Below are 13,254 nucleotides of genomic sequence, written 5' to 3' on the forward strand. Positions count from 1 at the left end.
AGCTGGTCAAAACACAGGGGCAGAGGGGGAATCCTGAAAATGTTCGCAAACTTCATTCCCATTTTCAACCAAAAATGTCATTCAGATTTCAGCCAGTTCTCACCTAGTGATATTCACACATGCACTGAGCAACCACATTCTCTCCTACCCTGGAGGGAAGCAGTCTCAGAGATCTGTGAAGTTCACTCCGCAGAGCTCTCACTCTCCCCTTCTCACATGCCACACTCCCTGGCTTGAAGTGGTTTCCCTCATATGCAGGGTTTACGGTTTGATTCAATGGCTCTCAGCACCCCCATGATAGAAATTGTTTCAGCATCTCTGCAGCGGAGAACAGAACTTGGCTCAAAGTCACTGTTACAAGGAGCTTTCAGTGTCAGAGCTAGATCCTACTCATGTGCGGTACAACACAGGGATGCTGGAACAATTGAGGGGGCAGAGGGGACTGAGAGCCTTTGCACCGAACTGTAAACCCTGTATATCAAAAGTTCTCAAACTTTGGTACGTGGACCACCAGTGGTCTGTGAGCGCCATTCAGGTGGTCCACGGATAGTTCCCTCTAAGGCGCACACCCGGACAGCTGCACACGAGAGAATGAAGGGCCACCCACCTAATTAGTGGCGCTGCTCAGGTGTGGCTCCACTAATTAGGTGTCTGGACTCTGGAGAAGATGCATATGTAAGGTGAGGTGGTGGCCTTGGGGAGAATTGGGGGGGGGTAGGTGGGAGGGGGTAGTGGGGAGAGAAGACGGGGTGGAAGGAATTTGGGATGTGCAGGGCAGCAGTGGCCAAAGAAGCCACTTTCCCCAGCTCCAGGGCTGTGGCTGCAGGGGTGAGACAGCCCTCCTTCCCAGCCTCATCTCTGTGGCTGCTGTGGTGGGGGAGAGCCCCCTTTCCTTCCCAGCCTCATCTCTGTGGCTGCTGTGGTGGGGGAGAGCCCTGTCTCCTTCCCAGCCTCATCTCTGTGGCTGCTGTGGTGGGGGAGAGACTCCGTCTCCTTCCCAGCCCCAGGTCTGTGGCTGCTGTGGTGCGGGAGAGACCTCCTCTCCTTCCCAGCCCCAGCTCTGTGGGCTGGCTGCTGTGGTGGGGGAGAGAGGGGACATCCATCGCGTAAGAGAAGTAAGACTACTGATTTTAAAATATGAGTTGTGTGCTTTTATCTGTAGAACAAAAAAAATTAAAAATTATTGTTGTTTTTATGTAGTGCTTTTATCCCAAGCACTTTACAACAGTTAGCTAACGGTACAAACAACATTTGGAAAGATCATTAAGTGATCCACCAAGACCCTCAGCAATTTTCAAGTGGTCCGTGGGAAAAAAAAAAGGTGTGACAACCACTGCTGCATAGGATGGAAACCACTTCAAGCCAGGGGGTGTGGCAGCACCCCCAGATCCCGAGCTCCAGCACCTATGCTCAGCTGCCCTGGTGCAATTGGGGCTGGTGGCAGCACTGGATCCCTTGCGACAGTCTGTAAAACAGCCAGGGGGCTGAAGAAGTGGCACAGAAATGAGCCCCAGCCTGGCTGGCTGTGAGCGAGTTCCAGCCCCCGCGGTGTGCGCTGTTACACAACCTCCTGTAAACACACAGCGTCCTAACGGCGAGGCCCGTCACTGGCGTTCCAGGCCCGGGGGGGACGCTGCCGCTCTGCAAGGAGCCTTGCAAGTCCCTCCCTCCTGTGGCGAGCCAGGCAGAGCCCGACAGAAAGAGAAACAGCCCCGGAGCAGCAGCCGGCGAGTGCGTTGGCGGGCTCGGGGAGCCAGGCTGCTCCAGGACAGCGGCAAGCAGCGCCCCCGGAGACAGGAGAGCCGGGAGGCCGCTCCCGGGGACCCCGCGCAGGAGGTAAGGGGCGTGGGAGAAGGAAGACAAAGAAAAGAGCCCGGGAGGGAGGAGGCTGCCAGAGGGGATCTGTAAAGGGCTCTGTTCAAAGCCCGGTGTTTCTAGCTGCCCTCGCTCCTCTTTCTCAGTCCAGCCTGCCCCAGGCTAGCACCTGCCCCACATCCCCACCCCTGGACTGGCATCTCCCCCTCTGCCCAGAGACTGTCTTGTGCCAGCCCCCTCCACTCAGACTATCATCTTGCCTCCTCCTGCCACCCAGAGCGGCATGTCCCCCAGCTCCCCACCCCCTCCCGATGCCCCCCAGACTGGCATTTCACCCCCGCCACACAGACTAGCATCTTGCTACATCCCACGGGGCTAGTCCTGTCCAGCAGACACAAATCAAAAATGTTTTGCAGCCTGATTCACTGGGGCTTCTGGGTTCAGTGCGCCACCGTCTCCCCCTCAGCTACCCCAATTTTTTGTGCCATACCTGCTGGGGGACGGGGGAGTCCTTCCTGTTGGACTGGGAGGGCGAATAAGTGGCATGGCTTGTATCTGATGTATATACGGAGAGAGTTGGAGGAAGAGTGGATGAAGGCATCCCAGAGCCAGGGGAAACTACTTTGTTCTGGGGTGTACAAAGAGGGAGTGAGCCTGGGAATCCAGGGGACTTTACATTGTCACCAAAACTTTGTACTGCACCCTACACGGCATCGGCATGTGAGTAGTTTACATGCAGTTACTGAGGTAGAAACAGCGACTATGGTGTCAGCTGGATTTACAGCAGTTATGGTATTATTTGTATTATTTGTAGTCACTCACGGATCTGTACAAACACAGATTGGAAGCTTGTCTTTTTGTTCTAAGTGCCAGACGAGACAGCAGAAGGATCAGTTAGAATCGATTAGTCTCGTTATAGTGTGTAGGGCAACACCCATTTTTTCATATTCGCTGCGTATATATATCTTCCTACGGTATTTTCCACTGCGTGCCTCCGATGAAGTGGGTTTTAGTCCATGAAAGTTTATGCCCAAATAAATGTTAGTCTCTAAGGTGCCACCAGGACTCCTCATTCTTTTAGTGGAAGGATGTAAATTGATGGGGTGGGGAACACAAGGAAACAATGAGACAGTATTGGTCAGCATGATAGGCGGTGGTGACAGCAGGTCAGCTGCCTAGCCACTGTCAGATTTAAATAGACATCACGGCAAAAGAGAGTTTTAAGGAGCAATTTGAAGGAGAGTGTTGATGTAGCTTTATGGCTGTGGTGGCAGATCCTCAGTAGAGCTAGGCTGATTTACACTAGTCCAGAATCTGGCCCTCTGTTGTGTCTTATTAACATTGAAACAGTGGACCAGGTGAGGGTAAGCGGAAGATGCATTAATGTGCATTATTATGATTGTTCTTTATTGCCTCAGTGCCCAAACAGGGGCTACAAGGCTCCCAAAGTAGATAAAAGTTGTAAGAGTTATTTACAACACATCATTTGGACCTATTAGCTTCATCTGTGTTGGAAAGTTAGTCATTAAACAAGCAGAAGAGTCAACAACTATTTTATATTATATTATTCAGTTTTGTGAGGGGTGAAGAGTTTGCCATTCTGCCCCAAGGAAGAGTGGGGTCACTAGGTACCGTGCATAAGGTGCCTCAGAAATACTAGAGTCAATGTGTTAGATTAGATCGCTATCTCGCCAGCCTTTCTGCAAGCTGCCAGTTGGGTATTTTTCTATTAAAGACCAAGAGGCATTAATGTAAGGAACCCTTGTGCCAAAGGAGGAGTTCTATTTTGCTACAACTGTAAAGAAAGGGTGAGGGGCAGAAACTGCTTCCAAGGGCAGAAAGATGCTTTCCAAGTAAATGCACCTAACTGGGAGTTACACGTTTAATTCCTGGATTTGGCAAGGATTTACAGTATGACCCTGGGCAAGTCACCGCCTTTCAGAGCCCCCTTTTCCCATCTGTACAACAGGGATACCATTACTTCTTTGCTTTTCCTTGTGGAGTTTGATGCTACAGTGATGGCAGCTAAAGACATACTCAGGCTTAATTTAGTCACTTTGTGTAAGATGCTTTCAAACATCAGCTAGAAGTTGCTATAGAAGTGCAAAGTCTTATTGTTTACCAGACTTGGTGCCCAGAGCAGCCCTTTCGTATTTCGCTCAGTTGTTCTTGTTCGTGGTCCCTGCAGTATGAAAGCCTTTGGCTTAAGGACATTGTTTGTCCTCAGGCTCCCTCAGTCTGATTCACCACTCATCCATTAGTAAATATTTAATCTGACTAAACTCTTCCTCCCTCTCAACCTTCCTAATAATACAACATGCTGAGCAGAGGTTATGGACAGGGCCAAGCTCAGAAAAACTGACAGTGTTTGATTAAAGAGATTAACTTTCCAGTCCTACCACCATAAAGTGTGAGAAGTTTCCATTTACTGGAGGAGGGGGGGATGGGGCTGCTCACAAATTAATTTGCATGGATGTCACTTGCTGTAGCCCCACATTTCCCTTTCTCTTTCATATATGTGATCCTAACTCAGCACTGACCTTAGCAGTGCTGACTCATGCCATGCTGTAATAAAGTTTGGCATGCATTCTTATACACTGTTTCAGAATGAAATTCTTGTTTCCAGCTTCCTTCCCTTAGGCTTTTTGCATCCCACATTTTAGGTGGGTCATACACTTTAAAGATCTCAGGAACTGGGGAACTCATTCATTTGTGTAACAGACTTTGGAGCAAGTTAATGTCATGCATGGGCCAGTCACAGACACTAAATTGTATTGCACCACTGTAGCCTGTGTTTATAAACTTCCTTGTGGTCAGGGTCACTCACTGACATGGATGATTGTCCATAACAAACTGAGTAGCTAGCGTACATCATGAAAACAAACAGGCAAGGGAGCGTCTAATGATAATCATTTAGGGCCTGATCCTACCACTCTGACATAGATATAATTCTCACTGGAACCTAGGGGAGTTTTACGTATGAGAGAACTACAAGATGAGGCCTAAAGTGGCCAAGTGAGGCCAGACCCTCAGCTGATTCAACTCTACTGGTCAGTGCTGATTCACTCTAGCTTTGGATCTAGCCCAGGGGAGTTTAGAAATGAATAGTTACCTTTCTATATGTCTTGAGTACATAAAGGAGAGGCCTCCCTGACTGCTCTCTGCTCCTTCCCCAGGGGCTCTTGTGACCATTTCCCTGAAGCCCTCCACATGGGCAGGCAGTGGTTTGCCACCAGTGAAATTGCAGGAGTGGTTAACATGGAAAATTATGTGATAAGCAGCACTCTGATTCCTCTTGTGTCTGATGCCAATTGACATCCCTCCCCACTTTTCCCCAGCTCTCTCTTCTGCAGTTGCTCCACTAATTCCCCTTCTTGTCTGATGCTCCGCTGCATGGCATTTAGCTGCAGACATGCTGCTCTATACCATACAGCTGTAGAATCACTATTCCTCCTAACTTCAGGCCCACATGTAATAGTGGGAATAACATGCTTGCTACAGAGTAGTAAACTAGGAGAAGCCTATAACAAAGTGTCACTTCAGTCAAATATTGCCAAAGAAAGGCTCCTGCCAGCATAATGCAAAGTCTAGCACAGTGAGTCTCAAACTTTTTTCCTGGTGACCCCTTTCACATTGCAAGCATCTGAGTGCGACTCCCCTAATAAATTAAACACACTTTTTAGTGCATTTAACACCAATATAAATGCTGGAGGCAAGTGGGATTTGGGGTGGAGGTTGACAGCTCATGATCCCCATGTAATGACGTCACGATCCCCTGAGAGGTCCCAACCCCCAGTTTGAGAACCCCTGGGCTAGGACCTTTGAACACACTGAAAGAAAGCGCTGATCAAATCAAGGTGGTGGTTGGTTGGTTTTTTTGCTCACTAATTTCCTTTAACTACGTATCTCTTCCTCTGCAGTGCCACAAACTTACTCTCCTTTTACTTAAGTGTCAACATGATTGGTTCGCATACAGAAAACCCCTTGCAAACAGTGCTTGAAGTTTACCAGTTTCTTACCATTTCCCTTGACTAGTAACTGATATTTTGGTATGTTGCGGTTGTGCATAGTGGGTTGTGGGGGGTTTTGGGGGGGCGGGGTTGGAGCTAGAAGACATTCTCCATCACACATTTATATAGTGCAGTTCTTGTAGTATGCCCATATATATGATCCAAAGAAGAGTTAGAGCTGGGGGCTCATCTACCTTCAGATACATTTCACACATTACGTATGCCCTGAGAACAGGCAGATAAGTGGCAGGATATCCTGAAACAAAGTTTTGGGCCTTTACTTTCTGAAGCAGCTGCTAAGGGACCAGAGTACCATTCCCACATAACACACAGTCTTTCTGGGAAAAATCAGTTAGAAATAATTGCACCTCAGATTAATTTAACTGGCTACAGCATTGGGGATTTAGTCTCTCTGCCTCAGTTTCTCCATCTATAAAATAGGATTAATAAATAACATATTTGCAAGAGTGCAGGGGTGCTTAGAAGAAAGGTACAAAGAAGAGTATGATGATAATGAAACAGACTGATGCCCACAAATGCCATCAAAGTTAAGGGTCAGCATTTCCAGTCCCCCATTTTATTACTAACTCAGCCACAGAAAGGTGTTGTAAGATGACATAAGGGTTTTTTTCTGTGGGATTCAGGCTGATTGGGAAGCTCCTCCCAACCTACTGTGACCACTGAAGTACCACATCATCTTTCTGTGTTTAACCCTGCCCCCCAGATAGACACTTACAATTCCCCAGGGCATCACCAGGAGTTGCTCAGGTAGACCTTATAGCACAGGGATCGGCAACCTATGGCACGGGTGCCAAAGACGGCACACAAGCTGATTTTCAGTGGCATTCACACTGCCCAGGTCCTGGCCACCTGTCCGGGGGGGCTCTGCATTTTAATTTCATTTTAAATGAAACTTCTTACACATTTTAAAAACCTTGTTTACTTTACATACAACAATAGTTTAATTATATATTATAGACTTAGAGAAAGAGACTTTCTAAAACCTTAAAATGTATGACTGGCACACAAAACTTTAAATTAGAGTGAATAAATGAAGACTCGGCCCACCACTTACCGACACGTTATAGAACAGTTGTGCCCTTCCTCCTATAAGTAGGGTTCTGGCAATTACAGCTTCCTGGCGCCAAGAAGAGAAGGGGTGATTCATCAGCACCAAATGAATGGGTGTTTCTGAACAAACATCAGTCATGCACACCCAGGCCTTCTATGTTTGAGGCAAGGAGGTCCTCAAGATTCACTGGACCCTTTTCTTTGTATTAGAAAGGAGGAGCTAGCTCCAGTTGAGCAACAGAAGACAACAGAGCACTAGAGCAATGGTATAATTAGTGTTATGCAGCTAAATGTGAACTGCAAGTGTATGTATTTTTTTTTAAAATCCCCCAAATACATTTGTAGAGTGTGATCAGAGCTGCATTTTAACCACGCTGGAGACATACAAAATCCAGACTGTTTGGTCTCTTAACTAGAGGGACAAACAATTCCTACCATATAAAGGGCTTTGAAAGACCAATTCCTTCCTAACTTTTAGTTCTCTGTTTACAATAATCACAACAGTCATTCACCGTGGGAGAGATTTTTCAGTTTCTTAGGAAAGTATTTTAGTTAAAGCAGATTATTATACTTTCAACAGTTTCCTAATCTCCCCACCTGTGTTGGAATCCTAAAAAAAAAAATACATTTTTCACTTAAGGATTTTTAAAAATCCTTTGTTTTACTAATATCTTGATTAAAATGGAAAGAAGTTTGAAAATCTAGTTTGCTCCCTTGCCATTTATGGTAGTTTATTTAAATTAGTGCACACACTGCAGGTACACACACACGCACACTTCTGCAAATTGAAATTGGTGTCCATTTAACTCTCTGTGGTTTCATTGTAAACTTCTGTTTTTACAGCCATCCAGAAGGAAGATAAAGAATAGAGTCTGCTGGCACATTTAATGATATGTATGAAATTTCAAAGACAGACTTACAATTATTATGTCCAAAACTACATGTGCCCTTTTCTAGCATGGCTACAGTTTCACTTAATTTTGGTTTGCTCAGTTTCCGTCTAGGAAAGAAAAATTTAACTAGGCAGTTCATAGCAGATTTCAAAGCTGTGCGTAGCTTATTAGTGCCAAATTGAATTCAATTTATTTTTCAGTGAGGTCAGCTACAAAAACTAATTATTAATCTGGAGTCTTGCTAAGACTAGAATTATTGTCAACGGCTTTACTCATTTCAATGTCCAATTTAACCATCAGTTTGCAAAATTCATAAGTCAGTGGTGTAAAAATGAGAGCTTTAGGTTCAACTCTGGAGCTTATGGGTATGTGGATATATCAAAGATACTCAACTCATAGTTAAAACAACGAGGCATCCTTATGGCACCTTAGAGACTAACAAATTTATTTGGGCATAAGCTTTTGTGGGCTAGAACCCACTTCATCAGATGCATGGAGTGGAAAATACAGTAGCAGGTATATATACACATAGTACATGAAAAGATAGGAGTTGCCTTAACAAGTGGGAGGTCAGTCTAACAAGACAATTCAATTAACAGTAGAATACCAAGGGAGGAAAAAATCAGTTTTGTAGTGAAACAATCTTCCACACAAATTTCCTCATGGCTGGACTTTACAAAAACTAGACAAGCCATGTACACCACACACTTTGCTTCTCTCCAGAGGAAAAAGGACATTAAAACTATCTAAGCTCCTACATGCCACAAGGGGCCACAACAGTGGTTCCCTTAACTCACTCAACAATATTGTTAATCTATCCAGCTATATTCCTTGCCCGGCAAAAGAGTCTATCCTATCTCAGGGCCTCTCCTTCCCCCCCCCCCCCGCCCCCAAACATGATACAGTTCTGCAGTGACCTAAAAACCTACTTTTGACGTCTCCGACTCACGGAATATTTCCAACACACCACTGAACAGCACACTGACCCACAGAAATCTTCCTATCAGTGCTACAAAAAGGATTCTGCATGGACTCCTCCAGAAGGTCTAAACAGACTGGACTTCTACATAGAGTGCTTCCGCCAATGTGCAGGGGCTGAAATTGTGGAAAAGCAGCATCACTTGCCCTATAACCTCAGCCGTGCAGAACACAATGCCATCCATAGCCTCAGAAACAACTCTGACATAATAAAAAAGGCTGACAAAGGAGGCGCTTTAGTCATCATGAATAGGTTGGAATATGAACAAGAGGCTTCTAGACAACTCTCTGACACCACATTCTACAGGCCATTACCCATGGACCCCACTGAGGATTATAAAAAAAAAAACTACATCATCTGCTTAAAATACTCGCTGAAGATGCTCAGGAACAAATCTACACGGACACATCCCTAGAGCCCCAGCCAGGTGTATCCTATCTGCTACCCAAAATCCATAAACCTAGGAATCCTGGACGCCTCTTCATCTCAGGCACTGGCACTCTGAAAGCAGGATTATCTGACTACGTAGACTCTCTCCTCAGGCCCTACGCTACCAGCATTCCCAGCTATCTTTGAGAAACCACTGACTTCCTGAGGAAACTTCAATCCATTGGTGATCTTCCAGAAAACACCATCCTGGCCACTATGGATGCAGAAGCTCTCTGCACTAACATTCCACACAAAGATGGACTAAAAGCAGGAATAGCACCCCCAATAATGTCACAGTAAACCTGGTGGCTGAACTTTGTGACTTTGTCCTCACCCACAATCATTTCAGATTTGGGGACAATTTATACCTTCAAGTCAGCAGCACTGCTATGGGTACTCACATGGCCCCACAGTATACCAACATTTTTATGGCTGACTTAGAACAACGCTTCCTCAGCTCTCATCTCCTAATGCCCCTACTCTACTTGCACTACATTGATGACACCTTCATCATTTTGACCCATGGGAAGGAAGCCCTTAAGGAATTCCACCATGATTTCAACAATTTCCACTCCACCATCAACCTCAGGCTGGACCAGTCCACACAAGAGATCCACTTCCTAGACACTACAGAGCTAATAAGTGATGGTCACATAAGGCTTTATGGATATATGCTTATGAATGTATATATGACATAACTGGAATATGTTTTATGCTACATATGCCATGTAACAAGTCTCTGTAAAGGTTATGATCTACTGAATCTATTCATCCTATTTGTATGCTTGTAACATTTTTGTATTCGAAGTTATGAATATTGGCTGTGTACTTGCTTGATGTTTTTTTAGCCTCAGTAGAGTATTTGGTCAGCTTCTTGAGAAAGAATGCGCAAATTAAGTGCTCAATCAAGAAACACTTAATGAACAATGGATCTTGGAAGGCTCCAATCCACAGAAGAAGTCTTCCTAGAGACATTCAAGATTGCATGTGGGCAATGGCTGCTGCCTGTAAAAACTGAGTCATGCATGGACATGTGACTTGCCCATGTGACTCCAAAACTCCATCTTAGAGCTGGACTTTGCATAGGAGAGATGAGGGGGCCTCCACCCACAAGTCTATTTAAGCCTGAGAGAGACCCCTCCAATGTGGTCTTCAGCTGACTCAAGAGATATCCTTTGGGGGTGGAGAGGCTACCTGAAAGAAACTGGAACAAGGGACAGCAACCACAGAGAGTGTGATCGCTGGACCCAGAGTAGAAGGAGACTAGTCTGTAAAAGGAAGCTTACTGGTACACGTCTGAGGGTGAGGTTTCATCTCTATTCAGTTTTCTCACTGTATTAGGCATAGGCTTGCATCTTTTATTGTACTTGGTAATTCACTTTGTTCTGTCTGTTACTACTTGGAACCACTTAAATCCTACTTTCTGTATTTATTAAAGTCACTTTTTACATATTACTGTATTTAACCCAGAGTATGCATAATTAAAACAGCTGTGCATCTCTCTCTGTGTTATAGAGGGTGAACAATTTAGGAGTTTACAGGGTAAAATGGATTTATTTGGGGTTTGGACCCCATTGGGAGTTGGGCATCTGAGTTCTAGAGACAGGGACACTTCTTAAGGTGCTTTCAATTAAGCCTGCAGTTTGTGGGATGTGATTCAAACCTGGGTCTGTGTTTGTGGCTGGCAAGTATGTCTGGCACAGCCAGGCAAGGCTCTGGAGTCCCAAGTTGTCAGGTGAAGCAGGGGCAGTAGTAGTCTTGGTACATCAGTTGGCAGCCCCAAAGGGATTTCTGTGATCCAACCCATCACAGTCACCACCCTATACTGGAAACCTACTGGCCACTATACTTAACTACATCCTCCAGCTTTCATCCAGACCACATCACATGATCCGTTGTCTACAGCCAAGCTCCAAAATACAACCGTGTTTGCTCCAATCTCTCAGACAGAGACAAACACCTTCAGGATCTCTATCAAGCATTCTTAAAACCACAATACTGACCTGATGAAGTTAAGAAACAGATTGACAGAGCCAGGATGGTACCCAGAAGTCACCTACTACAAGACAGGCCCAACAGAATGCCACTAGCCATTACCTACAGCCCCCAACTAAAACCTCTCTAGCGCATCATCAAGGATGCGCAGCCTATCCTAAAGGATGATCCCTCACTCTCACAGACGTTAGGAGGCAGGCCAGTCCTCACTTACAGACAGCCCCCCGATCTGAAGCAAATACTCACAGGAACCACACATCACACAACAAAAACACCAACCCAGGAATCAAATCCTGCTACAAACCCCGGTGCCAACTCTGTCCACATATCTATTCAAGAGACACCATCATAGGACCTAACCACATCATCAGGGGCTTGTTCACCTGCACATCTACCAATGTGATATATGCCATCATGGGCTAGCAATGCCCCCAGCCGCCATGTACATTGGCCAAATTGGACAGTCTCTATGCCAAAGAATAAATGGACACAAATCTGACATCAGGAATTAAAACCAGTAGGAGAACACTTCAACCTCCCTGGATACTCAGTAGCAGACTTAAAAGTGGCAATTCAACAAAAAAAACCTTCAAAAACAGACTAACGTGAAACTGCAGAAAAGGAATTAATTTGCAAACTGGACACCATCAAATTAGGCCTGAATAAAGAGTGGGACTGAATGGTCATTACAAAAACTGGTCTTACCATAATAATTCCCCCCTACTTTTACTCACACCTTCTTGTCAACTGTTTGAAATGGGCCACCCTCATTACCACTACAAAAGTGATTTTTCCTTCCTTAGTATTCTACTGTTAATTGAATTGTCTTGTTAGACTGACCCCCACTTGGTAAGGCAACTCTCATCTTTTCATGTACTGTGTGTGAATACACACACACAGCCCTACCTGCTACTGTATTTTCCACTCCATGCATCTGATGAAGTGGGTTCTAGCCCACAAAAGCTTATGCCCAAATAAATATGTTAGTCTCTAAGGTGCCAAAGGACTCGTTTTTGCGAATACAGACTAACATGGCTACCACTTTGAAACCTGTCAACTCATAGTGCTTCTAAAGCCAAATGTCTCTTCAGTCACCAGTTAGAATCTTTACTAAAAGGTTATGGAGGGTTGGTTTTTCATTATTTTTAAGTCTGTGGCTTAACCCATAGGACAATGAGCACGTGTTCATCCTCACCACTTGGGCCTGAGGGATTGTGTGCCGTGTCTGTCTTCCCCTTGTCAAAGGGTCCCTAATGTCCTCTTTCCTGAGGAGATGCTTCTCCTGCTGGCAGTCTGGCTGAAGTGCTTACATGTGCTGTGAATGCTCTGTAATAGTAATGTACATCAACTCCCCAGTTGGCGGCAGGCTCCTGGAAGTAGTTGGGAACCTGAAGCAAAAGGGGATGGTGCATGACAGAGTGAAGGTAGGATGTGGAAGGTTCCTAAAAAACCCAGACATGATAGCAGGTGAGAAGAAGGGACTTAGAGCAGGCATTAAACCAGACCCAGTTCCTTCCTATCTAAACATCCCCACATCAGCAGCAAGAAACCCTGGACGTTCATTAGCCAGACCCTGTGTAACATATGGAGAGAGCAGGTAACTTTCAAAGGGTTAAAACAGCAAAATCAGGAGAGCTCCTCTCTCTGTAGAGTCCTGGCACCACATCACTGTATAACATCAGGAGAGCACACAGCCATGAAACTAACAGCATTTTAGCATGTTAGTGCTGAACAGAGAGAGTGGGAGCCATACCATTAGTCCGACTCCATACACTGTCTCCTCGCCTGCTTGGTAGGCAAAAAATAGATCACAACCTTGCTATTTATGCATTGCTTTACATGCTTTGCTCCTTTTTCTCAAACTCTATGCCACCAGTATACTAGTATCGCTGAAGGATAGCTGCTTCAGTAGAGGAAAAGTTTAAAATTCCATCATGGCATAAAGCAGAGGTGGGAAATTACAGCCCATAGGCCGGACTGTCCTGCCTGGCTCCTGAGCTCCCAGCCGCTCACCCACTACTCCTCTCCCCCCCCCCCCCCCCCCCCCACACACACAGCCAGG

General features: G+C 45.5%; 1 protein-coding gene across 2 annotated transcripts in view; it reads left to right on the forward strand.

Moving 5' to 3' along the window:
- Positions 1-1,638: 1,638 nt before the first annotated feature.
- Positions 1,639-13,254, forward strand: part of PLA2G7 (phospholipase A2 group VII) — a 35,665-nt gene continuing 24,049 nt past the window's right edge. For both annotated transcript variants that reach the window (XM_050950888.1, XM_050950890.1), the window contains exon 1: positions 1,639-1,836. The gene's annotated coding sequence lies outside the window, so the exon portion shown is untranslated. The remainder of the gene's footprint in view (positions 1,837-13,254) is intronic.

This window comes from Gopherus flavomarginatus, chromosome 4 (genome assembly GCF_025201925.1).
Source record: "Gopherus flavomarginatus isolate rGopFla2 chromosome 4, rGopFla2.mat.asm, whole genome shotgun sequence".
In the NCBI taxonomy this organism is placed as follows: Eukaryota; Metazoa; Chordata; order Testudines; family Testudinidae; genus Gopherus; species Gopherus flavomarginatus.